Raw genomic sequence first — 26,918 nt, 5'->3', positions numbered from 1 at the left:
GCCCGTCTATCGTCTCGCTATACCAAGGTCTACGCCAGGCGCCAAAACAGGTCTACAGTCAGGGCAGCAGTCCGTCGCAGCCGTCAGGAGGCGGGAATCTTCGCGGGAAAAGTCTTCGGGCCACTTATTTCGACAACAGGATCGATGAAGCGGGGTGCACCTTCCCTCGGAGATTTCACACGAAGTTCCTCACGATCGTCGGGCTTGGACCGGTACCACTGATGCAGCCCCACGTTGGGCGCCAACTGAAGGACTGGGTTCTTTTGGACCCAGCGGTGCCAGGGCACAACACCTGAAACCTTCGTGGGTAACCTGTTCCGGCGTACAAGTCACAGAGACACGGGACACTTCCTTCGGCGTCAAAGAGTCAAGGTTTATTTACTGCAGGGAACACAGAAGTCACAGGAAGTACATCGAGTGTAGTTCGGGGAGACTGCTTCAAATTGGTTATGTGGATCGCTCCTTTTATACAGTTTTTACCCATAGGCTAACATTGAACACAAAGGTTTACAACTCAGTTCCCACATCTAGCTCCCAGAGGGGTCGTTTTGGTCGCTTTCAAACATGCAAGGTCCGGAACATAAGTGCGGAAACATTTGGCGGTTCCCAACTGTAAAAACCCATCTTCCCACCATTAGCAAATTCCAATCAGCAATCAAGTAGATCAAAACAGGAACGAAGACAGGTGCAGAGGAAGACGGAGACAGTGGGGAGATCGGAAAGGGTGTAAAAGGGGAGGTGTCGGGAAGCACGAGATACAGGCATCAAAGGAACGTGCCTAATGAGATGCACGGCTGAGACAATAAGTCCGTGCGGCAAGATGAGCCTCGAGCGGCGCCACCTGCCTTACAGTAGCAACCCCCTCGTCATAAAGACACTTTCAAAGGACATGTGTCTTCCGCAAATATCTTGGGAGTCCCAGGGTCGCGAAGCGGACAGCGTCCGTTCGCTGACTACTTGAGGGCAAGAGACAAAATGGATGCCGTATCTAAGATGGAACCCGTGGGTACAGATAAAAAGCCCACGTAACAAACGAACGGTTTAAGTTAGCACAGCGAAACTACGCACACTTACCAAACTCGTCTTTTGCGGTTCATAGATACTAGACTCGACCATATTCGTGCGAGTCGGAAACACCACTTACAATTGTCACGGAACCTCACCCTCCCTATTGCTTTCTATGGATTGTTGTGCTGCAATCCCGTCTGCATGCCTTGTGTGGTGTATTGTGCTGCTGCACACCCTGATGCCTGCCCTGTAGGGTCAGTTTGGTGCACCACTCCTTGTCCCTCCTGTCCTCTGTTATCTGAGTCCATGCCCCTACCCCAATTCCTCCTGCCTTCCATTATCCAATGTACCATACTTGCTAACATTTTAAACTTGCTAAGGAGATTTCGAAAAATAACTGGGGATTTGTTTTTCCCCTTTGACTTACATTGAAAAAGATGAGATTGAGGAGACAGATCAAATAAAGTCCATTTGGGCTTTAAAACATTGGACGTTTCCTGGCTGAATCGGGTCTGTTGGCATGTATGGCTGTATTACCACTGCCTCTTCCTCCTACCCACAATGGTCTATTATATTGCCACAGCCTCTCTTGTCAGTCCTGTATTGTTGGTGTGTTCCTCTGCCCCCATTTCCATTGCCCTCCATAGTCTGGTGTGCTGCCACTGCCCTTCCTGCCTGCCCAGTGTGGTCAAATTGTTGCCTCTGCACCCTACTACATGCCTTCAATTTTCAGAGTTTGTGCCCCCGGCCTCTGCCTCCCAACAGTATCCTAATGAACAACTAGATTGCTAACATTCTATATTTATTACAAAAGTGTGGAACGCCTGAATTCACCTTGATGTAATCAAAACTGTTATACCTAGAGCATTTCCTTTAGAAATTACATATATGAGAGGGTCGTATTTTCATCAAAATTATGGTTAGTTCTCTAAAAAACTAAAATGAGGATATGTTTTCTGAGTTTTCAAATAGCGACAATACACTTTTAAATTATTTGTTATCTTTATGTTTCTTAATCCAGTTGACCACTTGATTAAATTTTGCACTTAGGGGAGAAGATGTAGTGTTATTTCTAGAGCTGCAGACTTGGCAACTGGGGAACCAGGTTGGAGTTTCTGCTTCAGCTCAACATTCTGTGATTCTGGTCAAATCACGTAATCTCCCCAAGTCTACACTAAATACAAAAGTAAAAACACAAAAAATAAAAAGTGTTTTGGACTCTTCTGTCATTGGACTACATGTGGGCTACCTTTGGGTGATATTTGTGCTACACTTGGGCTCTTTTGTCTCTGGTGGCCATCTTGGGAGATTTATTTGTTATGAGGTTTCCTAATTTCCTCATTTACTCCTCAGTAGGAAATGCTTTCAGTGTTTTACTTTGAGCTACTGCTCACCAGGGAAGTCTTCTTCTGGTATTAAAAGTGCATGTTTCAGTCTGCATGTCAGTCTGCATGTCAGAATTTTTTAATGAAATAGTAGAGGATTTGAGAAGTCACTGATAATGTTCGCTGATTTTTCTTTCATCAGCACTAATCAAGTCAAGTCAATCAATCTTTATTCGGTTTCCATAATTTGTAGAAAAACCATAAAAGTACATTTAAAAAACAGTATCTTTACAAAATATAAAAACAGTACAGGATATATAATACATTTGCAGTTTCATCAATTATTTGAATATATAGAATGCAGAGTACCCAATACGATTCATAAATTATTTCAATTTTAGGTGAATCATGGCAGTCATTCAATTTAAAAAATATCTATGTGCAAATATTTACCAGAGACTTGGACGGTGCTTAACACAGAATTTAAAAAAAAAAACAAGCTATAGTTTTAGCATTTAATTCATTATCCAGGAACTGGAGTGTCAGAAATGCTGGACGGCAACTTCGTATACCCAGTACTCTCAAAAGAGGAACAATCCAATGCCTACGAGGTGTAATATAAAATAAACAGAAAAACAATTTGTGGATCGAGGATTGTGCAGAGATAGTATAACACGGGCAAACATTTAAGTTCATGGACCAGTGATTCTGTTCCGGAAAGGAAATTAATCGGTGAAACATATAAAACCTAAAGCGAGTCAACAAAAATTGTTCATAGTGATTCAAACTATATGTTAAATTTGGTTGAATAAAAAGAGTGTTCTGAACTGAGAGTAGATGCTGCACAGAGGTGTTCCCTATTTCATTTACAAAACGCAGCTGACCTAAGTGCGTTAAACAGGCCTTTTTAAAATCTTTTCTCGAGATCTCAGTTATAGTAGTTGGATCAGTAAATAATCTCACAAGGCCTAAATCAGCAAAAATTGCTTTAACGTATGCTAGCCATTTAATCTTTTCCACATTGTCAAGTGACAGGCAATCCTGAACGAGGGATCGTGTTAGCTCGCACTGGTCCGTGGACCAAATCCGGCACCACAACATAATCGGTTGGGTTTTTACTATGTCCGATATATAGTCCAACCCGAGTTCAAGATGGCATCCGTATTTTGTGGTACTCTTAGGGACTGCGAGTAAGTACCTCAGAAAAGTATTTTCCACTTTCTGTAATTGATCAACATTAGCATAACCCCAAACCCCTGAGCCATAGGTTGCAACGCTTATGCATTTGGCCTGATAGATTTTTAACATTTCTACTGGAGATCTCTTTCCTAATTTCTGGGCAAACGCCACTAATGCAGTGGTGGCCCTCAGAAATAACCATTTTTCCCGAATTAAGGGCCTGTGTCCACCAGGACGTAATAGTTTTCTTTTCCCCATCATTTAGAATAGTTTAGCCTGAGTTTCAAAGGAAAAATCCAAATAGTAGGCCAAAGACAGACAGGACTGATATTGTCAATGCACCCAATGTCAATAACTAATATCATTTATCCGGAAAATAGAAATCCAAGAGACCAGGCCCAGCCCGGCCTTCTCCGGTCTAGGACGGGCCCGCCCTTGGCCCGGGCTTTGCCCACACGCGTCCCGCGCTGCGGGAGGCGCCCAGTTCTTTTAAGCGCCTCTGGGTGCTTAGCTGTACGTCAGGCAAGTGCGCGGCCCCAATGCACCCTGGGGAGGGAAGTTCCAAGCTCCCAGTGCGGCGTGGGCGACAGTTCTTCCGTGCAGCACAGCCGGTCCTGCGGCAACGCTGCTGTTGTTTTCCCGTCAAAGGTAAGGGCAATGGAATTGGCAAAAAGCACAAATCATAATTTCTATGGCAAAATGAGCCCCCTCATTGTGTTCCTTTTTAAATGTTTTAAGTGTTACCAGTTTATTCCAATCAAGATGGCTTCAGGTGCTGCCATACTTTTGTCATAAGTAAGACAGTAAGTGCTATAGATGTTCTTAAGAACACTCTGGCACATTCTGTCATTGAGCTATATGTGGGCAACATCTGGATGATATTTGTGCTACATTTGGATTCTTTCATCTCTGGTGACCATCTTGGGAGACTTATTTCTTATGAAGTTTCCTAATTTCCTCATAAGCTACAGTCTCCTCAGTAGGAAATACTTTCAGTTGTTTACTTTGGTTCCATCAAGAAGGCATTCAGATGTGTCACACATTTGCCATGAATTCTGAATGTTAGCTCTATAGGTGCTGGTTACTGCTCACCAGGGAAGTCTGCTGCTGGTATTGAAAGTGCATGTTTCAGTCTGCATGTCAGAATTTTTTAATGAAATAGAAGGGGGTATGAGAAGTCACTCAAAATGTGCCCTAATTCTTCTTTCTGCAGCATTAATCATACTTACTATGGCAAAATTAACCCCCTCCTTTTGTTACTTTTTAAATGAAATGCTTTAAGTGTTATTAGTTTATTCCAATCAAGATGGCTTCAGGTGGCCCATACTTTTGTCATAAGTTAGACTGTTAGTGCTCTAGTTGTTCTTTAGAACACTCTGGGAAGCTGCAGTAGAACACAAAGGAATCAACTGACAGTCTCCACCCTTGTTGGATGTACATGTTTTACTGAGAATGTCAGACTTCATTCTGACATGACTGAGAAAGATAATGTGAATTTACAGAAAATATGCTCTCAGTTTAGCTTATAGATCAACTTTCAAACTTCTGTGGGAAAAGCATGAGAAAATAGTTTTTTCTCAAACATGATTCATGATATCCAAGCAGAAGGCTTTTTAACATGGTAAAATCACCTTAGAACACACCACAATTCCTAAAAATAGTATGGTACCATCAACAAATGATTTATATTGTAACTAAAGTCTTAAAACCTTCTATTAAGGGCAATGCTTTTCAATGAGGTGCTATTATGTATATTGGTCCGAAGATGGCTGCCAACACTTCTTGTATGAAGTGCTGACAGCCAATCAGATCTCACGATGAGCGCTGTGGTTAGGCTCTGCCCAGATGTTGAAACATTTTCTTTTTCAAATTTCTCATGAACTACAGAACGGATTTACACCATTTAACAAAAAGGGCACTTTCTGAACTAAGGGCTAACTTTCTACCAAATTTGGTGGAATTCCTCAGCCCCCGCTTGCCGAATCACCACAGAACTTTCAAGATTGGAGCAGACCGAAATGGGCCATCATTTTTCAAACGTTTACGAAGATTCGTCAATTGGCTTCAAAGTTATTGGGAACAGAATGTTGTGATTTTACTATGGTATCTAGTTCCTAACTATAACTACCTACTGGCAACCACCAGTAGGTAATATATATATAATCACTGAAAAAATTATAAGTTCAGAGACGGTAAAAAACCTTTGAAATTCACTGAAAACACCATAGGGTTCATGAGTGTTATAGTTAGCTGGACATTTCGCTCGTACAAAACCATAGAAATTCCTCTGTTATAGTTAGTTGTGCTAACTATAACTCACCCGCCCACAATGCACTGCTGATGATGTCACATATTACATCATTCATGTCATGGTTAGTGGCATCACTGATAACATCACTGATTACCCCTCATAAGGTTTTTGAAATGCTAATTCCTAATTATAACATGGCTGAAACCTATGGTTTTTTCAGTGAATTTGCAATGTTTTTTAAATGCTTATTCCTAACTAGAACTTGTATAAAACCTATGGTTTTTCTGTGAATTTCAAAGGTTTTGTAAATGATAATTTTAAAATGTATTAATTATTATATTTCTTTCTTTTTATACTAATTTCCTACATTTTTATTATAAATATTTATATTTATTTTATTTTTTAAGTTATATTTCATATTTGTTTATGTAAAATAATAACAAAACTAAATTCTAAAATTTTTTTTATTAACTAATATTTTTTTCAATATATTAAAATTTAATATTATATAATTCCTTTTTCATTGTTTTTTGGGGGGATAATCATACCGTACGCGTACGGTGATCGCACCATAGTTTGTATGGCAAATCGTACTCTGTGCGTACCCGCCCATACGTTACGAATGCGCTTTGACGTTACGCGGCGCCTCAACGCTTCTGTGTGACGTCATGTACGGTGCCCCATACGCGTATGGCGTGAAAGTTTCTAATTGTTTTAAAACATATATTTATGTATTTAATGTAAATACTATGGGAAGACATTATCTAGGATAATCATAAAAATATTTTTTTTAACTTTTAATGAGCGACTATTACTTTTGAAAGCAATTACGAAAATTGCGACGGTACGTCATATGTACTCGCAGCGTAAGAGCACTGTAAGTGCACCGTAAGCATACGCAAAGCCATGTGACCATAACAGAAGAGTTTTGATTGGTTCCTAATGCTTTCTATTCCAACTGTTAAAAGACCCCTCCCATTTTGATCATTTTACTTGGACTTTCTCAGGAGAAACATCTATTCTGTGGAGCTGTAGTCCTTTAGAACCAAACTGTACAATGGCTTCTCTTTTTGAGACTTCATAAGAACATTCCCCTGAGGAAGAATTTGTTGCTGAGCAGCCTCAGAAAAAGAGAAAAGAAGCTTTCATTTGGAAGTGTTTTACATATCCTGAGGGACAGAAAAAGGTCAATGCACCAAAAGTAACTTGCAAGCTCTGTGAGGTTACTCTTCCAGGGTGACCTCACTAAAAAGTACTCTTTCGGGAAAGCCAGCATGGTTAGCCATGTCAAAAATGTGCATCCATAGAACTATGCCAGGATGGCAACACAACGGTTGCAGGAGAATCCTCAACCTGCATTCCTAGTGCCTCAACTGCACCACCACCTCCTCCGGGCAGTCCGCATCCTATTATTGTGCCACAGTTTGTGGATGTCACAATTCATTGTAAATTTTGCAAAGAATTACTTTGTTACAGTGAGCAGTCTATTGACCTCATTTTGAAGAGGAAAGAAGAGCACCGTTGTCCAAGACATTAATATTTGTTTTTCCTTTTTTGTTCCTGTTCTACAGTTTTTTTGTTTCCAGTTCAATTTTTTAGGTTTGAAAAAAAACTAAAAACTTGTTGAAAAAAAAAAATTGAAAACTGAAAAGATAAAAAAAACAGTTCTTTTCAGAACTACCTTCACTGGTCAAAGAAATACATATATTTCTATGTTAGTCTGTAAAATTTTGTCAGAATGAGTGTGTAGTTCATAAATGAATGAATGAATGAATACATTAGTAGTGTATGGTGAATGTGAAAGTGCAGAACTATAAGGAAGTGCTACAGTATGAATCTATAAGGTGTTTACTTGTAGTATACTGTAGTACCCTCAAAGCACTTGAATTTAACATATGTGCATAAATATGTTACACATCTATGCTTCTCTTTGCACTACTGGTGAAACTGTGTGGGTGAATTTGTAAGTTTTAGGGGCAGATTTACAACTTCCTTCTGCCTCTTTTACACCTCTATTGCATCACTTTTATGACGCAGCAGTAGTGCAAAAGATCCATCTGGATGTGCGGAATTTACAATGTAATGCATGTGGGAGGTGCGTCACATTGCAAATCCTTGTACCAGAAGGAGATATTCCTACATCGAGAGATAGGGAGCGTTCCGGCACAGGAACACCTCTTAAAAGTGGCTGAGTAAAATTTACACGCTTTTCAAATACTGGATATTGACCTAAATTGGGTGCATATTCTCTTCTTAACTTATTATGCTCTTTCACACAATTCAAATCTGCAAATCTGCAATCCAGATAAAGTTCTCACTCGAGACAAAGCAACATATGCCATACCTTCTTTAAACACGGTACTTCCAATATTCACTTAAGCACTATCTACACTTAAACCTTAAGATTTATGAATGGTTACCGTGTACGTCAAAGAAATAGGAAACTGATTTCTATGAACAAACAAATCTTTTACAAGCAAAAACCGAGCTGAACATCTACTAAATTGTTGTACTTCTTCAATTTCATCAACTTTGATTTTCAAATATTCAATAGCTTCTCTATTTACATAATTAACGAAATTTTACTCATTGCTCCATTTACTAAACCTTTTTCCACATTCAAATGGCGTCTTAAATTTACTCTACAGTTTACACATGCATATAAATTATTTTCTAAACCAGCAGTTTTACTTATCGATTTCTCTAAAGAATCCAATTTCCTCTTCAACTTTTCGGTAAAAATAATAGTGATTCCTTCATGTTCTATTTCATCAATAACTTCCAATTTAATAATTTCTTCATTTTCCAACTTTAAAATTTCTTCATTGAATATAGAACATTCATGCAGTTTTGGCATTAAGTAGATTACAGATCTGTTTTCTGCAATTCTCATACATATTTTCTTAGGAACAATATTTTCATTTGGAAACAAATTGGAAAGTAATCGTCTCTTTAAACTTGTTTGCCATGTTCTATCACTTTTCCAGTTCTTATATCTTGAAGAATACTTCCATAATCTACATCATTTGCCTGAAGCATATTTGTAATGAGTTCCTTATATACAAAATATGACCAAATGTTAACATTTCCAACATTTCCAATGCTCCCCAAAGACTTTCTGGTATCTTCATGCGCCAGTGTTTTAAACACTAGTTGTCCTTTTACAGGAGTAAGTTGTAGTAGATCTCCAAAAACTATGACATGCTTTCCTCCAAATATTACGTCATAGTCTGTTTTAAGAATTTGATGCATTCTTAAATGCACAAAGGTAAGCATTAAGTTTGATACCATGATTACCTCATCAATAATGAGAAGTTTCATTTTCTTCAACACTCTTGAAACTTCACAACAAGCTTCTCCAGATAGCTTGTGGTATTCCAATTTGTTTTTTTGCTCTACTGGTAGCATTAATAAACAATGTAAGGTAATTCCTTTATTATTGTGTGCGGCCAACCCAGTTGGAGCAGTGACAACACAAGACAAAAGCGACTCAGTTGCTTCTGTAGATAAGTTGTAATTACCTTAATTAAAAAAGTTTTTCCTGTTCCAGCTTGTCCACTCACGTACATTCAGATAGGTTGAAATGATGAGAAAGAGTACTCTTTCTTTTCATAAAGTAATCCATGGTTAATCTGTTCTCTCACTTGCTCACATATTTGTTTCTGCTCAACATTTAGTTGTTCTTCCAAGTTTCCTAAGTTTGTTACATCTTCTTGAGCTTGATAAATTGCTGTTTCTACCTCTTCCATAGCAGTTGCTGCTTCATTTTGAAGAAGTGGTTCTCCTAGTGGATCCTGACTCAACGGAGCAGAAGTTTGACTGTCTTGAGAACTGTCTCTAGCAATCTCAGCTGCAATTGTACTTTCTTGCTCAATTTCGTCATTTAACATTTTCACATGATTAGCAAAACCAGGACATTCTAAAGTATCTTTACTTGCATTGAAGGAATCTTCATAGCTCTCAAAATCTCCAACTAATTCCAATTCTGAACGTCATGGCTTGAAAAGTTGCAAAAGAGCTAAGTAGTAAAACTCCCTTTTGTCAGGATTTTTGCAACTCAGTTTACGGTGATTAATCAAATGGACTTTTCTTTGTTTTACCAAACATCCTTCAGAACCAATCACAGCATATATACCATTATTGATGTTTTCTGTAATATTCCGTTTAAAAATATAGTTTTGCAGCACTTCATAGAGACAAATGTTCTTAAGATGATGACTTCTCTTTTGATAATATGTATACAACATATTAGTTTTCACAATATCTGTACTTTCTGGCTCTGTTTCAGCTAAATATTTAATTTCTTGTACAGATTCAAGTACTCAATTTTGTGTGGCAGCAAGACCTAGACTCACTCAAATGATTCTTCTAGATTTGGAGTATAGACTTGCAGATGATAAGTGATCCGAGCATTCATATGCTCCAATTTCTCGATGAGATAACATCTTCAAACTTTAACTATATTTATTTCTTACTTAGACTCTTCTTGTGGGAAATCTCTTCCCACATTTCCTTCAATTCCGTCTTTTCTGATTTTGTTATGTAGGATGTTACATATCGAACAACAGCAATAGAACTGTCCGCAACATATTGAAAATCCATGTTAGCATTCCACATGACTGGGTTGTAGTCATTTATGTATTTTGACTCTTCATTTCTTCCTAAGTTGTAGGTATTTTTTTGAGACTTTCTTGTGATAGTATGTCGCAAAGATGACATAAAACTGTTCACTCTTTCTTTCGATATTAAAGGACGTGGAAATCCAAATCGACATTTGGTGTAGAATTTCTCCTTAGATTTGTACTTTTGACGACAGTATTTCCCACAACGATGGCTTTGGAATCGTACAACTTGTTGTCTTAAGTCTTTATCTTGTGTACTTTTGGGTATATCACATGTAGCATATTCTTCAATAAAAGACAACACAGTATCATCTGGGTCTGTTCCAAATGTGGGAGCATCTTTGATCCATATTAGCATATGTATGTGAGGAGCACCTCTCACTTGATACTCCTTTCTCCAAAAGAAATCCAAAACCTGTCCAAGAGTAGGATTTGTTTTATTGGTGATAAAAGACATCATAGCTTCAAATCTATGATTTAAATACCTGCATACATTAACTGGATCCAAAGAGCACAATCCTCCAGGTGTCTTGTATTTAGCCCTGGGCGAAGAACTACGCTCCGTTCGCGGAGTTTGCGGAGTTTCGGCAACTCCGCGCTCCGCGGAGAACGCAAAGTTGTCGAATACTCCGCAAACTGCTGCGTAGCGTAGTTCTCGCGCGCTCAATAGCATTTTCGCGTGCGCGAGGATGCTTGTCGGGAAGATCGAGTTGCCGAACACGCAGAAACTGCAATCTGGCACAGAATAACTCGCGAACACGTTAGTAGTGACCGGAAATAAGTTGACGCAAGCGGGCGGGACAAACCTCATGGGTAACTTCGCGCGCTACACATCCCGAGCATGCAGGCAATCAATCAATCAATCAATCAGGATATTTGTATAGCGCGCTACTCACCCAGAGGGTCTCAAGGCGCTTGGGGGAGGGGGGTCCACTACTGCTCGAACAGCCATGTCTTGAGTTGCTTCCTGAAGCAGAGGTGGTCTTGGGTCAGGCGGAGGTGGATGGGGAGGGAGTTCCAAGTCTTGGCTGCCAGGTAGGAGAAGGATCTTCCTCCCATGGTGGATCTTCGGATGCGTGGCACGGCGGCGAGGGCGTGGCTGGTCGATCGTAGCTGGCGGGTGGGAGTGTAGAAGGTCAGGCGGTTGTTGAGGTACCTGGGGCCCAGGTCGTGGAGGACCTTGTGTGCGTGGGTGAGGAGTTGGAACGTGATTCTCTTGCTGACGGGGAGCCAGTGAAGGTCTCTCAGGTGTCCAGAGATGTGGCTGTGTCGGGGGATGTCCAAGATGAGTCGTGCGGAGGCGTTCTGGATGTGTTAGAGTCTTTTCTGGAGTTTGGCTGTAGTTCCGGTATAGAGGGTGTTTCCGTAGTCCAGTTGGCTGGTGACGAGTGCCTGTGTGACTGTCTTCCTGGTTTCGGTGGCGAGCCATCGGAAGATCTTTCGGAGCATGCGTAGGATGTTGAAGCATGATGATGAGACGGCGTTGACTTGTCTGGTCATCGAGAGGGAGGAGTCCAGGTGAAGCCCGGGTTGCGTGCGTGGTCCGTTGGTTTGGGTGCGCTGCCCAGGGCAGGGGGCCACCAGGAGTCGTCCCAGGCGGAGGGTGATGATCCAAGGATGAGGACTTCCGTCTTGTCTGAGTTCAGTTTCAGGCGGCTGTTCCTCATCCACTCGACTACGTCTTTCATCCCTTCGTGTAGGTTGGTTCTGGCGGTTCCTGCATTGTTGATGAGGGAGAGGATCAGCTGGGTGTCGTCGGCGTAGGAGATGATGTTGAGGTTGTGTTGGTGTATGATGGCTGCGAGGGGGCTCATGTAGACGTTGAAGAGGGTGGGGCTGAGTGATGATCCTTGTGGTACGCCGCATATGACTTCGGTGGCCTTGGATCTGTACGGGGGGAGGCGGACTCTCTGGGTTCTTCCGGTGAGGAATGAGATGATCCACTCCAGTGCCTTCTCTTGGATTCCGATGTTGCTGAGGCGCTGCACTAGGGTGCGGTGGCAGACCGTATCGAATGCTGCGGAGAGGTCCAGGAGGATGAGGGCCGCTGTTTCCTAGTTGTCGAGCAGGGCTCGGATGTCGTCAGTGGCTGCGATGAGGGCGCTCTCGGTGCTGTAGTTGGCGCGGAAGCCGGACTGCGAGTGGTCGAGGCTGGTTGGGCAAGCGCAATTGGTGATCCACTGTGTGAGGTTGTTGGCTGCTTGGTTGGGGTCCATTGAGCTGGCGGGAGGGTTCTGGCTCAGTGAAGTGGTGAGCTGGTCGGTGGTGATCCTGTTCCAGTTCCTGCAGGGAACCTGTTGCGGGTGGTGGTGAGTCGTGGTCTTTCTGAAGCGGAAGTGGACGCAGCTGTGGTCTGTCCAGTGGAGTCCGGTGGAGTGGCTGAAGGAGATGTACTTGCTGGAGGAGAAGACTGGGTCAAGCGTGTGTCCGGCGTAGTGGGTGGGGGTGTTCACCAGTTGCATGAGTCCGAGGTTGGCGAGGTTGTCCAGCAGGGTGGTGGTGGTGTTGTCGTTGTTGTTCTCCAGGTGGAAGTTTTGGTCCCCTAGGAGGATGTAGTCAGCGGAGGCGAGGGCATGCGGGCTGATGAAGTCTGCGATGTCTTCGCTGAATTGTGTGCGAGGTCCTGGGGGTCTGTAGATGAGGGTGCCTCTGAGTGTGGTCTTGGGGTCGGTGTGTATCTGGAAGTGAAGACGTTAAGCGGCTGTGAGGGTGTCGTCTGATTGGTCGTGATGCGGATGGTGTTCTTGTGGATGATGGCGATGCCTCCTCCTGTCTCGTTGACGCGGTCTCTCCGGGTGATCTTGTATCCGTCCGGGATGGCGACGGCGATGTCGGGCGCTGAGGAGGCGTTCATCCATGTTTCCGTGAGGAAGGTGACGTCTGGAGATGTGGTGTCGAGCAGGTTCCAGAGTTCCACGGCGCTCCCGAAGACGAAAAATGGCTCGCGAACGGGTCAAGCAAGCTACTACGCATGCTCGCGGAGCTATGCGTAGTTCGCGGAGTGCAAGTGCATCTTCGCGTAGCTCGCGGAGTGCGGCTACGCGAACTACGCCGAGGCTTACTTGTATTCAATATTTAATTAATTTAGATTTGCCTCTCGAAGAAATTGAAGTAAATCATACCAAGCATATTCAGCACAGCTCAGACTAAGGAACCATGTAGGAGTTCCTAAGTTTCTTAGCATACATTTTAGTTCTCCATGACAACGGTACCAATACTCATTAGTACCACGCTGCATGCCATGAGATTAATTAGCTGAGATTCCAAAACATTATCTTTCTGCTATACTTTATCCATAAATTCCTTTGCCGAAACATTTTGCAGATGTACACCTGTTTTCAATATATGGTTTACTGCATAAGAAAGTCCAGACAAAGCACTCTCAAACAAAAGATGAAACAAATACGGAACACATTGTCGACATCTTGGATCTTCTGCATACAATCTTGATGTCCGGTATTCAGATGCAGGAATCTGCACAGGTCGTTCATCATATCGTCCTCCTTTTCCTGTGGGAAACAACTGAGGGAAATAACGAGCTTCCAAGCTTTTTTCCAATACACTAATGGGACTTTCCTTTGCTTCTAACATTTGGAATAACTCTATAGTACTCTATAGTATTCCACATCACTTCTTTACAATGAAGTGGATGAACACTATAATGTTTGTAAATTTCTTCAGTTCTGGACACACCCACTTTTTCAATTTGTCCAAATGGCGAGTCACTATCTTCTTCTACAGTTATTTCTTCTTCTCTAACATACACATTTTTATAATATTGATTATTTTTTACCAGATAAAACGTTGCCTTTTTCACTTTCCTAACATCTACTAATTCTTGCCAGATTTTCTTACTCTTAGCAGGAACGCCATCAACAAGAATAACTAAAGGTTCATCTTCTACATTTTCTACACCAATTGTTTCAATATTTTTCTTTAAATCTAGAGGCAAATATAAAACTCTTCCCTTTAATCCTCTCTAGAAATCTGAAGGAGGCAATTTTCCTGTCTTAGGCTCCATACGAACAATAGCCTGAAATGGATTCACACATTAAATAGGAATAGACTCATAGGTATTTAAATCCATCAGTTCAGAAGAAATATTTACCAACTCAAGAATATTATGCACAGCTCTAGCAGGCATTTTGTTCTCATCTAATTTGTTATAACAATATTTACAAATACGCTGATCAGAACTCAACAAAACAATTCTCTACCAACAAATAAGTTGCAAATTCCATCCACTCATTATTATTTTCCTTTTCACTTTTTAAATACAGATCAACAGTCCTGGTCTGATTTTTATAATGAGTATGTGAACAACAAATACAAGAATAATTTGGCCTTTCACCTGAAATCACCTTAAACTTTGTAATTTCTTGCTCAAAATTTTCTGTACTACAATGTCTTACATTCTCTTCCACATTTCCCTCTATTAATGTATCAATTTCCGCAATGTCTTCCTCAGGACCAAAGTAACTAACCTAAATTTCATCACAAACGTTCATTACATCTGATACATATCCACGCAAAAGAGCACTGTTCAACTTTTTTAACATTAGTGCTGGACTTTTCACATAATACAATCTTCTGACTAATTTCCTCATTTCAGTATGATGTACTGCTAACATCCTGAAATGGTGAAAAACACTTCGACATACTTTTTTAGAAAGACAAGACAGAGAATGACCTTGCAATCCAGTATTTTCTCTCACTCTCCAGGGTTCTAGTCATTGCAACATCTTAATCTTTTGTTTAACACTTTTCTTAGTATAGTTACGTAAGCAATCGCATAAAAAAATCAATAGATTCCTGTTGTACACTACAAATACTACTACAATTCCAAGTGTATGCTGGAGCTTTAGGACGTCTCCCTAAAACTTCATCAGCTAACACCTCTTCTGCTTGTCTAAGAACAATTTTCGCTTTCTCAATAGGACAACCATTTCTAACCTAATAGGCATGACCACTGGTGTCAACTGCATGCAACAAATCATTACTCTGAAAATAATTCTCTTCATTAAAAAAAGACTCAGAACTTGAACTATGTTTCCTTTCACCCAAAAAAACATCCGAAAAATTACTTCTGTTAATTACTCTTCTCCACTTACTTTGGCCTTCATTAAATGGATTGGCTTATCTAATGACCGAATTCTATTGATTACTAAAATAAACAATTTTGTTTTCAATTACAAAGCTTTTTTAACTACATTTTCTCTACGTTTCTTCTTCTTATAAAATGCTGTTATTTTTATACATTTCTTCACTTCCTTGATCAAATTCGACAAAACTCCATTATAAAACATTCTTTTTCTAATTTCCTGAAATTGATTCTTCCTCCTTTTACTATACACAGTTTTTTTATAAGATGAATTCCCATGGTTGCTCTTTTCTCTTGCTTTTATGTTTAGTTGCAGATACACAATTTGTATTTTTAACATTTTGCACACTACTTGTGTATTTGATAAATTCTTCAAAAAAATCTTCGTTCTCTTGCCAGAACTTTTTTTCTTTTTGTTCACACATTGTTATTCATGTAAATCTTGTGGATGACTTCTCTTTAAATAATAAGCATTATTATGTTGTTTCATCTTTTCACTTTTCGAAGGCATGATGAATTTCTTTTACTGTTGATAAATAAAATCTGTAATAAAAAAAAATATAACATTATGAAAAAAAATTAAGCAGTTCATCTGCTAAGCCCTACTTCACTGCATCAATACTTGAGTACTGATTAAAAGATTACACTTCTGTAAGGAGAGTGCCTGACTTTTGTAATTTAGTAAGTGCTTCAGCGTATGACGACCCACAAGCAGTATGAGGAAACAGGGAAGAATATGAAGAGAGAGGAGTGAGAATGAAGAAATAGAGAGGAGTATAAAAACACACAGATGTGTATAAGTAGACAGGGATATGTATGAGGAAAGAGGGAGAAGTATCAGAAAATACGGGAGAGTGTAATGAAAGGATGGAGTATGAGGAAAGGGGGACGAATGAGCAGGGAGGGTGGAGTAACAGGGAAAAAATGGGGTATGAGGAGAGAGAGAGAGTGTGAAGAGAGAGAGGGGAGAATATGGAAAAAGAGGCCAGTATGAGCAAAGACAGGGGGACTATAAGGACAATGGGGAACATGAGTAGAAAGGGAGGAGTAACAGGACAGAGATGAAAATATGAGGACACGAGGTAAGTACGAAGACAAGGAGCACTATGAGTAGAGAGAAGTAAGCATAAGGAAAGAGAGGCAATATCAGAAGACAGGGGACAGTATAAGGTGAAAGAGGTAGACTGTGAGTAGAAAGGGGGAAACATATGCAAAAAAAGGCGAGTATAATTCCTTAATGTACACGGACGCTCAGTGTGATTCTAGACAAAAAATATGAGACCATGCATTTTACCAAAACACATTTACTACTCTAAAAAAGTGATTGCACACATTCCATTTATATAACTACTATATTTCAGTGCACAACCCTAATTCATATTGCAAATTCATATGCAATTTGCTACATTATTTTTGCTAACATTACATCCAAAAAGTGACACAATAGCACAACAAAGAGGCGCAAGGGGCTTGTAAATTTGCCCAACAGTGTATGCAGCAGTGTATGTATACTGACTGCAAAATTCTTAACAGGGAGGTATGAGGAGAGAGGGAGGAGTAAAAGGAGGCAGGAGAAAGTAAAAAAAGAAGGGGGAGTATTACGAGACAGTGGACACAATAAGGAAAGAGGAGGAATATGAGGAGAAACAAAGAAGTATAAACACAGAGAGGAGGAGTATGAAGAAAGAGGAAATATAAGGACAAAAGAGATTATGAGGAGAGAGGGGGAAGTAAGAGGAGAGAGGGGACAGTATGAAGACAGGGAGGAGTATAAGGGGAGAGAGGGAAGAATGAAGAGAGAGGAGAGAGGAGGAATATAAGGAGAGAGGACGGAGAATGAGCACAGAGAGGAAGACTATGAGAACAGTGGTGAATATGAGTAAAATGGGGAATATGCACAGAAAGCGAGGAGTAAGAGGACAGAGATGGGAATATGAGGACAGGGGGGAGTATGAGTACAAGGAACACTATGAGGAGAGAAAAGTAAGAATAAGGAAAGAGGGGGAATATCAGAAGAGAGGAGACAGTATAAGCAAAGAGAGGTAGACTGTGAGGAGAGAGGGGGGAGGTTATGGAAAAAGGGGCCAGTATAATTCCTTAATGTACACAGAAGCTCAGTGTGATTCTAGACAAAAAATATGAGACTATACATTTTACCAAAACACATTTACTACACTAAAACTGTTAAGTGACTGCACACATTCAATGTATATAACTACTACATTTCAGTGGATAACCCTGACTCATTTTGCAAATGCATTTCCAATTTGCTGAATTTTTTTTGCCAACATTACACACAAAAATGTGACACAATAGAACAACAAAGAGGCGCAAGGGGCTTGTAAATCTGCCCAAGAGTGTATGCAGCAGTGTATGTATACTGACTACAAAATTGTAGATTTAGAACACAAGTCTAATTCTAAGCAAGCAACACTATTAACTCCTCTACAACTAAAAATGTGACTGCACACATTCTACATGTTTTAGTACTGCACTTCATTGCACAAAGGTGACTCACTAAACACATTAACTTACCAAATGATTTTATCACAATAGTTATCCAAATGCAGACAAACTCAGAATAGGATTCTAAAAACTTTAGAAGGATAAACACATTACTCTTACTAAATATAAAATGCACCACATACATTCCCATACAAGTTATCCACTCAGCTCTCAAACTGATTGGTAGATTAAGAAGAATGCCACTCACACAGCAGATAGTTGTATACAGAATCTCTCTACTTCAGTGCTTGCAGCAGAACCAAAGAATGGCACATTTTCCCTCTCAATTCACACATATATACATGTTAATAACAAATCAAATTCCTTCACACATTAATTCAAAACCAAAAACAATGTTTTTTAACCCCTCTATATTCTGCTGCCACTGTATAGGCAGCCATGCAGAGGAGCAGCATGGGGCTCACCCAACAACCCTATATAAAAAAAGAGAAGAACAAGTACAAAAGGAAAAAAGTTTCTATTGCAGTTTTAATGAATCTTGAAAGAAAATTCTATAAAGAGAAAAACACTTAAGTACAGGCGTGAGAGAGAGCAAAGTTCAAAAGATGAGAGATAACAAATCTAACCTTTTTAAGGTAGATGCTAAATTCAATTCCTTCTTTGCCTAGATGAATGGAGAAACAAAAAAGGGAAAATATACCTGGCCTATCCTCCGAGGATATTAAGAAAAGGAGGATGCTCTGGCAATTTTCTAATATACCCTACAAAATGCTAGGCGAATTTATAGAGTGCGATCTCAGCTTCCCTCTCATCTGTAAAAAAAATACATATGACCACCCTTAATTACTTTAAGGCGGGCTCTATAAAGCCAGAGAAACCAGGTCAGTAGAGCTGCTTTAGAGCAAGAGAACTAGGTCAGGAGAGCTGTTATAGAGACGGAGAACCAGGTCAGCAGAGCTGTTCTAGAGCCTAAGAAGCAGGTCAGTAGAGCTGCTCTAGAACCAGAGACCCAGGTCAGCGGAGCTGCTATAGAGCCTAAGAACCTAAGAACTAGGTCAGCAAAGCTGCTCTAGAGCTAGAGAACCAGGTCAGCAGAGCTGCTGTAGAGCCAGATAAACCAGGTCAGCAGAGCTGCTTTAGATGGAGAGAACCAGGTCAGCAAAGCTGCTTTAGAGCCAGAGAACCAGGCCAGCAGAACTGCTTTAGAGCCAGAGAACCAGGTCAGCAGAGCTGCTTTAGAGTCAGGGAACCAGGTCAGCAGAGCTGCTCTAGAGGAAGAGAACCAGGTCAGGAGAGCTGCTCTAGCGCCAGATAACCATGTCAGCAGAACTGCTTTAGAGCCATAGAACCCGGTCAGCAGAGCTGCTTTAGAGTCAGAGAACCAGGTCAGCAGAGTTGTTGTAGAGACAGAGAACAATATATGCAGGGCTACTCTATAGTCTAAGAACTAGGTCAGCAGAGCTGCTCTTGAGCCAGAGAACCAGGTCAGCAGACCTGCTGTATAGCCCGAGAAACCAGGTCAGCAGAGATGCTTTAGAGGGAGAGATCATTGTAGTTAATTTGCATATCATACTGGATTGGCCCTAAATCATGAGCCCTTTCCTAAATCCAATATGCATTTCATTGAACCATTGTTGTCTTGGGATCAACCCCAACATCAATTGTGCAAATGATGCTATCCCAATGCCTGTCTGCCTTTAATAGGCGACATGCAATATATTGTGTTCCCATGTTATTACCACTACTGTTGGGGCAATGTCTTCATATCAACTACTGATGGACCTAATGAGACCCAATTCACTCCATATGTTCAGCTGGACCATTGGTGCATTTATCAATTGGAGTAGCTAGTTCATATTGAGCTCCTTCTATTCTTCGTTTATGGGTTAACTCACCATCTGTGGGTCAGTCCTAATAAATGAGATGACTATATATTCTGAAGTGTATGGTCACCCATTCAGTTCATATAATTGCGGGTTAAATCCCCATTGAACATCTTTGGGTCGACGCGGACTCCTAATGAATTTAGGTGAACTGTACAGAATAACAGGAAACAATGTACACATGGTAGCCCACAGTAATCCCTGAGGTATGCATTTAGAACCATTAGTATTCTCGTGGAACGTCTGCCCTCTACTGGATCAGATTATCAATGTGCAAAAAGTGCTAAAAAGTGCATAGTGTCAAGTTAAAAATCCATCTAACATCTGTTAGGTCCTTCTTCTATTTTATACTTCTTTTCGCCTATCCTTTTGATCCATATTATTCTCTTTTTTATTTTTATTTGTATTTTTATTTGTCTTGCTCCAACCACACTGTTTTCTGTCACTAACAGCACCTGTTACTTTAGTCACTTAATCATGTCTTTTTATATACGTTGTTCTCTTTTTAAACTACCTTATGCTGAAACTCATACAGCTCATTCTTTTTCATCACAAAATTCTGAGTTCTAATACTAAAATCAACGTATATTGCTATAAGAGGGCCGCAATTGTGTTTAATACATTTCCTTATTCCTATACCCATATTGATCTAGTGAGAAATTAAATGAATTCGTACTTGTATAGCGCACTTATACCCTGAAGCACCTTGGCGCTGTACGCATACCGCTGGCTTTTCCCTGTGAAATGCCCACTCCTGGGCACCCCCAAGGTGAAGCCAGGCATCCCAGCGCTGTTGGGGCCGTTGCGGAGATTAAGGAAGCAAGCTAGAGTTGCAGAGTGGGACCCATGATTAGAATAGGCACTGAGGCGAAAATTATCAGGTCCGAGGAAATTGAGCCCTAGACCCGCTGAGGTGGTAATTGAACCCTGGTCCCAGGTCAGACCTCTACATCAGGGTCTGCCGTTCTAACCATTGAGCCACACTTCTCCACAGAGAGAAGAGTTGGTGTTGTACATAGCTTATCATCCTGTAGCTCCCTGCTCATTCGGATATCATGCAGATTTATAAATAGGATAAAATGATATAAAATCCCTAATGCAGATATAATAAATATTAAAAATATAAATAATTAATGTGGAAATATAGGGATCCTAGTGTATGACTTCTCCTATTCTGCATGTATTGTGTAAAGTTCTTTAACCTAATCATGTATGTAAATCCTCTGTAATGTTCAGACGGCCGGGACTTTTGGGATCTAATTGTATGATGTACCTCGTTTCTAATTTACGCAGCTTAGACTCCCTGTCTCCACCTCTTCTACTAGCCAGACCCTCCAGGATATTGCGATTTCGCGATTTGCCGCGAAATTGGCACTTTTGTAAAAATTGCGGGATTTTTACAAAAGTGCCGGCGAAATCTACACATCCTGACCTAGAATTGGAGTATCCTCAGCCAATCCTAGAGCGCTGAACAAAAATCGGCGTGCTCATTAGCTAATAAATCTGCACGTGGTTTGGGTATTTTGTTAGAGCCAATGTTCCCCCTTCCCCCCCCACACCCCCCTTCACATTGTCCCTCCGTTCACCGGGCGCTCTTGGAGCTGCTCCTGCGCACGCGCGTGTCTAAAGGTTACTTTAAAAAGGCGGTTTAAAAATAACCGGGAGCTGGGCTGCGGCAGGGATGCATGCCAGAGCCACTCATCCTTCATTCTGAGTCATGGTGACTTGGCGCTTTCCAGGGCTGAGCGTCTGTTCCCCACTCGGCGGCACCTGCTGCTGCCCTTTTCTGAGGACGGGCTCTCTCTTCCCGTTAAATTTTCGCGTGCGCATTTCTAAAACCGAACAGGACACATTTTGGGGGATATCACGCACGTGCCGATTTCTACCTTACTTTGCAGGAATACTACTACACACCGTGGCACTGGGCTCAAACAGCTGCAGTCTCGTTCAAACCTTTGCTCTCCCACAGCTCTGCTTGCGCTTAGGATGGTGAATGGCTGGCAAGTGACAGTTTGCTGCATCTGTTGTGGACTTTCATGTAAAGTTATCTGCTGGGGAAAGAAAGTAGAAAGGTGCTGCCCCGAGGTCTTATCAAGTCAGTAGGCTTTGAATGTATAGGTGTCTGGTGCACAGGATTAGCCATTTGTTTTGAAAAAAAACTTTGTCTAGGGCTGCTCACTTACAAAGAGAAATTTAAGGGTGCATCCTATTTATTTATGCGTTTTTATACAGCCCAGACATAATTACCCAGAGGTGCCCGAGCGCTTTACAATAGAGCGAAGAACATTACCTGAGAAATTCAGGTGAGTAACTGTGTAATAGGTGACAATACTTATAGCTACTTGGGTTACACAAACACACACAGACCACAAACACACCAGGGACCAAAACACGCAGACCACATACACACCAGGGACCAACACACACACAGACCACAGACACACCAGGGACCAACACACAGAGACCACAAACACACCAGGAATCAACACACACAGACCACAAACACAAAAAACTAAGATATCTGTGTTTGTTGTAGGAAAAACCGCCAAATAAAATGCCGCTAAATTGCCGCTAAATTTCCATATTTGTGCCGCTAAATTTCCATTTTTGTGCCGCTAAATTTGCTAGCATTGACGGTGTTGATCACAAAATATTTTAAACCAGAATTATCACTGCAGTGCCTTTCTTTGAAATGCCTCGCCACAGGATAGGTGTTGTCCTGGTTCACTCTGGCTCGGAGATGCTGTAAAATACGTTTGTGTACTGCTACTTTTGTACTGCCTACATACCTTAAACCACATGGAAATATTAAAACGTATACAGCAAATTCGGTTTCGCAAGTGAGTACTGAGTGTTGATCTGGTGTTCCTTATTGCTAAATGCTTCTTTGCATGTCTTGCATGTTTTGCTCCGTTCCCTTTAACCCGTCCCGCCTCCCAGCTGAGACGCCCTCGCCCCTCCCCCTCCACTATCCATATATGAAAGCTCCTCCCGAGCGCAGCGTTCACGCGCAGCGTTCGCGCCCAATCCGTGCCGAAGGTGCGCCAAAGGTAAGCCCGTCTACGCCCGTCCACGCCTGGACCGCGCCCTGCGCCATACCCCCTGCCCCTCGCGCTGCCCAGCCCTCCCGCTTCACCTACGATGCCGCCACCCTCCTAGCCCTCAACCCCGGTCGCGCCCCCAATTGCGTCCAAGCAGCTCCTGGACACACCCATGGACCGTTCTCCTGCTACTCCTGCAAATTCAGCGGCACCGACAACATCTCCGCTACGACCTCACCACAAATTCCCGACCCCAACCACCTACAATGCATCCTTCTCAACACCCGCTCGGTCCACAGGCATGCCATTGACCTATGGAATCTACTAGACACCATCTCTCCAGACATCGCCTTCCTAACGGAAACATGGATGAGCGCTTCCTCCGCCCCAGACATCACCATCGCCATCCCTGAAGACTATAAGATCACTCGCAAAGACCGTACCGGCCACACAGGAGGAGGAATCGCTATCGTCCATAAGAAATCAATCCGCATCTCAACCAGCTCTGACGCCAACCTCGCCAGCTCCGAACACCTTCACTTCCAAATCCACATCGACCCCAAGACCACACTCAGAGGCACCCTCCTGTACAGACCACCTGGACCCCGCGCAAAATTCAGTGAAGACATCACGGACTTCATCACTCCACACGCGCTCCCCTCCAAAGATTACATCCTTCTGGGAGACCTCAACTTTTACCTTGAAAAGGACAACAACCGCAACACCACCACCCTCTTGGACAACCTCGCCAACCTCGGACTTAAACAACTGGTCACTTCCCCCACCCACATAGCAGGTCATACTCTCGACCCTATCTTCACCTCCAGCAACCACGTCTCCTTCAGCCACACCTCGGCTCTCCTTTGGACCGACCACAGCTGCGTTCACTTCACCTACAACAAGCCAAAACCCGTCAACCACTTCCAACCAACTCTGCAAAGAAACTGGAACAAAATCACCATTGACCAGATCTCCTCATCGCTCCTTCTAAACACCCCAGCCCACTCCTCTAACCCAAACCAAGCCGCCGCCAACTTCACCCTATGGTTATCCAACACCGCCGACACCTTAGCACCACTGAAAAAACGTCAAAGCAAACCTGGCAACAAGAAGGCCTCATTGTTCAACGATGATCTTAAGAAGTCCAAGAAACTCTGCCGCTCCCTTGAAAAGGCCTGGAAAAAAGATCCAACCACCAGCACCAAGGACGCCTTCAAAAACGCCACCCGCACTCACCACCAACTAATCCGAAAGGCCAAGAAAACAGCATTCAAGGATCGACTTGATAACAACGCCCACAACAGCAAGGAACTTTTCAACATCGTCAAGGAATTTTCCAATCCCTCGACCAACTCCAACGACATCACCCCCTCTCAAGCCCTCTGCGACTCCCTAGCCTCATTCTTCCACAACAAGATTGCAGACATCCACAACAGCTTCGACAACCAACCCGGAGACCAACCCTCCCAACCATATGCTGAACACTCTCCCCCTGCGAACACCCTTAACGACTGGAAGCCAATCTCCACTGAGGACACCATCCGCCTGATGAATTCCATCCACTCAGGTTCCCCCACAGACCCATGTCCTCACCACATCTTCAACAAAGCAGACTCCGTCATAGCACCGCACCTCCGAGACGTCATCAACTGCTCCTTCAATTCCGCCACCTTCCCGGAAGACTGGAAACACGCTGAACTCACCGCCCTTCTGAAAAAACCCACAACGGACCCCACCGAACTCAAAAATTACCGCCCCATTTCGCTCCTTCCATTCCCGGCCAAAGTTATCGAGAAAGCTGTCAACAAACAGCTCGCCGCTTTCCTCGAAGCCAACAAATCCCTCGACTTCTCACAATCTGGCTTCCGAGCAAAACACAGCACTGAGACCGCCCTCCGCAGCAACAGACAACATTCAAACTCTACTGGACAATGGAGACACAGTCGCCCTCATCCTCCTCGACCTCTCTGCAGCATTCAACACAGTCTGCCACAGCACCCTTTTACAACGCCTCAGTAACATCGGAATACAAGGAAAAGCACTTGAATGGATCACCTCGTTCCTCACCGGAATAACCCAGAGAGTCCGCCTTCCACCATTCAAGTCCGAGGCCTCTGAAGTCATCTGTGGCGTACCACAAGGATCTTCACTCAGCCCCACCCTCTTCAACGTATACATGAGCCCCCTCGCGACCATCGCCCGCCAACACAACCTCAACATCATCTCTTACGCGGATGACACTCAACTAATCCTTTCTCTCACCAAGGACCCCAGCACCGCCAAAACTAACCTACACGAAGGAATGAAAGAAGTTGCTGAATGGATGAAACACAGCCGTCTGAAACTGAACTCAGATAAAACAGAAGTCCTCATCCTAGGTACATCACCCTCTGCATGGGACGACTCCTGGTGGCCGGAAGCCCTTGGAAAAGCACCCATCCCGACAGACCACGCACGGAACCTAGGCGTCATCCTGGATTCCTCACTTTCAATGAACAAACAAGTCAGCGCCGTATCCTCATCCTGCTTCAACATTCTTCGCATGCTCAAAAAAACATTTCGCTGGATCCCCACCGAAACCAGGAAAACGGTCACCCATGCTTTGGTCACGAGCCGACTGGACTACGGAAACACCCTCTACGCAGGTACTACCGCTAAACTCCAGAAGAAACTCCAACGAATCCAAAACGCCTCAGCCAGGATCATATTAGACATCCCGCGCAACGAACACATCTCTGGTCACCTGAAAGACCTCCACTGGCTACCCGTCAATAAGAGAATCACTTTCCGACTTCTGACCCACGCACACAAGGCACTCTACGACATTGGACCAGAATGCCTCAACTCACGACTGTCCTTCTACACCCCCTCCTGCCAACTACGTTCTTCCAGCCAAGCCCTCACCACTGTACCTCGCATCAACAAGACCACCATGGGAGGCAGATCCTTCTCATACCTGGCTGCTAAAACATGGAACTCACTCCCCACTTACCTCCGCCTTACCCAGAACCACCTAGCATTCAGAAAGCAACTTAAAACGTGGATATTTGACAAGTAATCCTCCTCCCCTTCCTAAGCGCCTTGAGACCCTCTGGGTATGTAGTGCGCTATATAAATTCTCTGACTTGACTTGACTTGACTTGCATTTGTAGAAGCCACTATTTATTTGAAGCCATGATGTTTTTTCAATGACTTCAGGATAGTGTTTACCAAGCGGTCTTTCATAGATGGTGTTCTACTGAAAGTTAATCATGCTTTGCAGGGTAATGTGGGGCCTATCACAGGGTCATTCAAGACTGTCAACCAGTTTCGATTGATGATTCTGTATATGTCAGAATGTTGTTTGGTATAGCCTGTAATGATTCTAAACTGGCCAAGTTGTGTACTTGCTGTATTTGCCTCGACTACAGTGTTATCGATTGTCCTCTCTTTGTCCTGCCTGTATCTACTGAGGAGTTCATGCCTGCTTGATTTCATTGACTTCGTTATGGCATTACCAATGTTTTTTCTTGAATAACTTCTCTCGAGGAACCTGAGTCTGCTCTCATGTTGTACCACCTTTAAGTCCTTCTCATTACTGCACACCCTCCTGAGACAAAGCTTCTACCCATAGGGGATGCTTGCTATTAAAGGGGCAGGGTGTGCACTGCCGGCATGCAGAATCGTGTTGCCAGAGGTACTTTTCCTATGTAGTCTGGTTTCCATCCTGTTGTTACTAATATAAACCTTGGTATCCAGAAATGAAACCACTGACTGGCTCATGGTTACTGTGAACCACAGATTTATCTCATTGCTATTGCTATCAGTCACAAATGCCTCAGTTTGTTCCCTGGTACCCCTCCACACAACAAAGAGGTCATCGATATATCGCAACCATGTAACAATTTTTACCTTCCACACCGTTTGGAACTTGACCTTGAGGACCAGTTCTTCCCAGCTGCCCATATGTAAACAGGCGAAGCTGGGGGAAAAACTGGCCCCCATTGCCAAACCCTGCAGTTGACAGTATAGCAGATTGTTATACATAAAAATATTGTTATTC

Source organism: Lissotriton vulgaris, chromosome 9 (genome assembly GCF_964263255.1).
Source record: "Lissotriton vulgaris chromosome 9, aLisVul1.2, whole genome shotgun sequence".
Taxonomy (NCBI): Eukaryota; Metazoa; Chordata; class Amphibia; order Caudata; family Salamandridae; genus Lissotriton; species Lissotriton vulgaris.
This window is presented reverse-complemented; position numbering follows the sequence as displayed.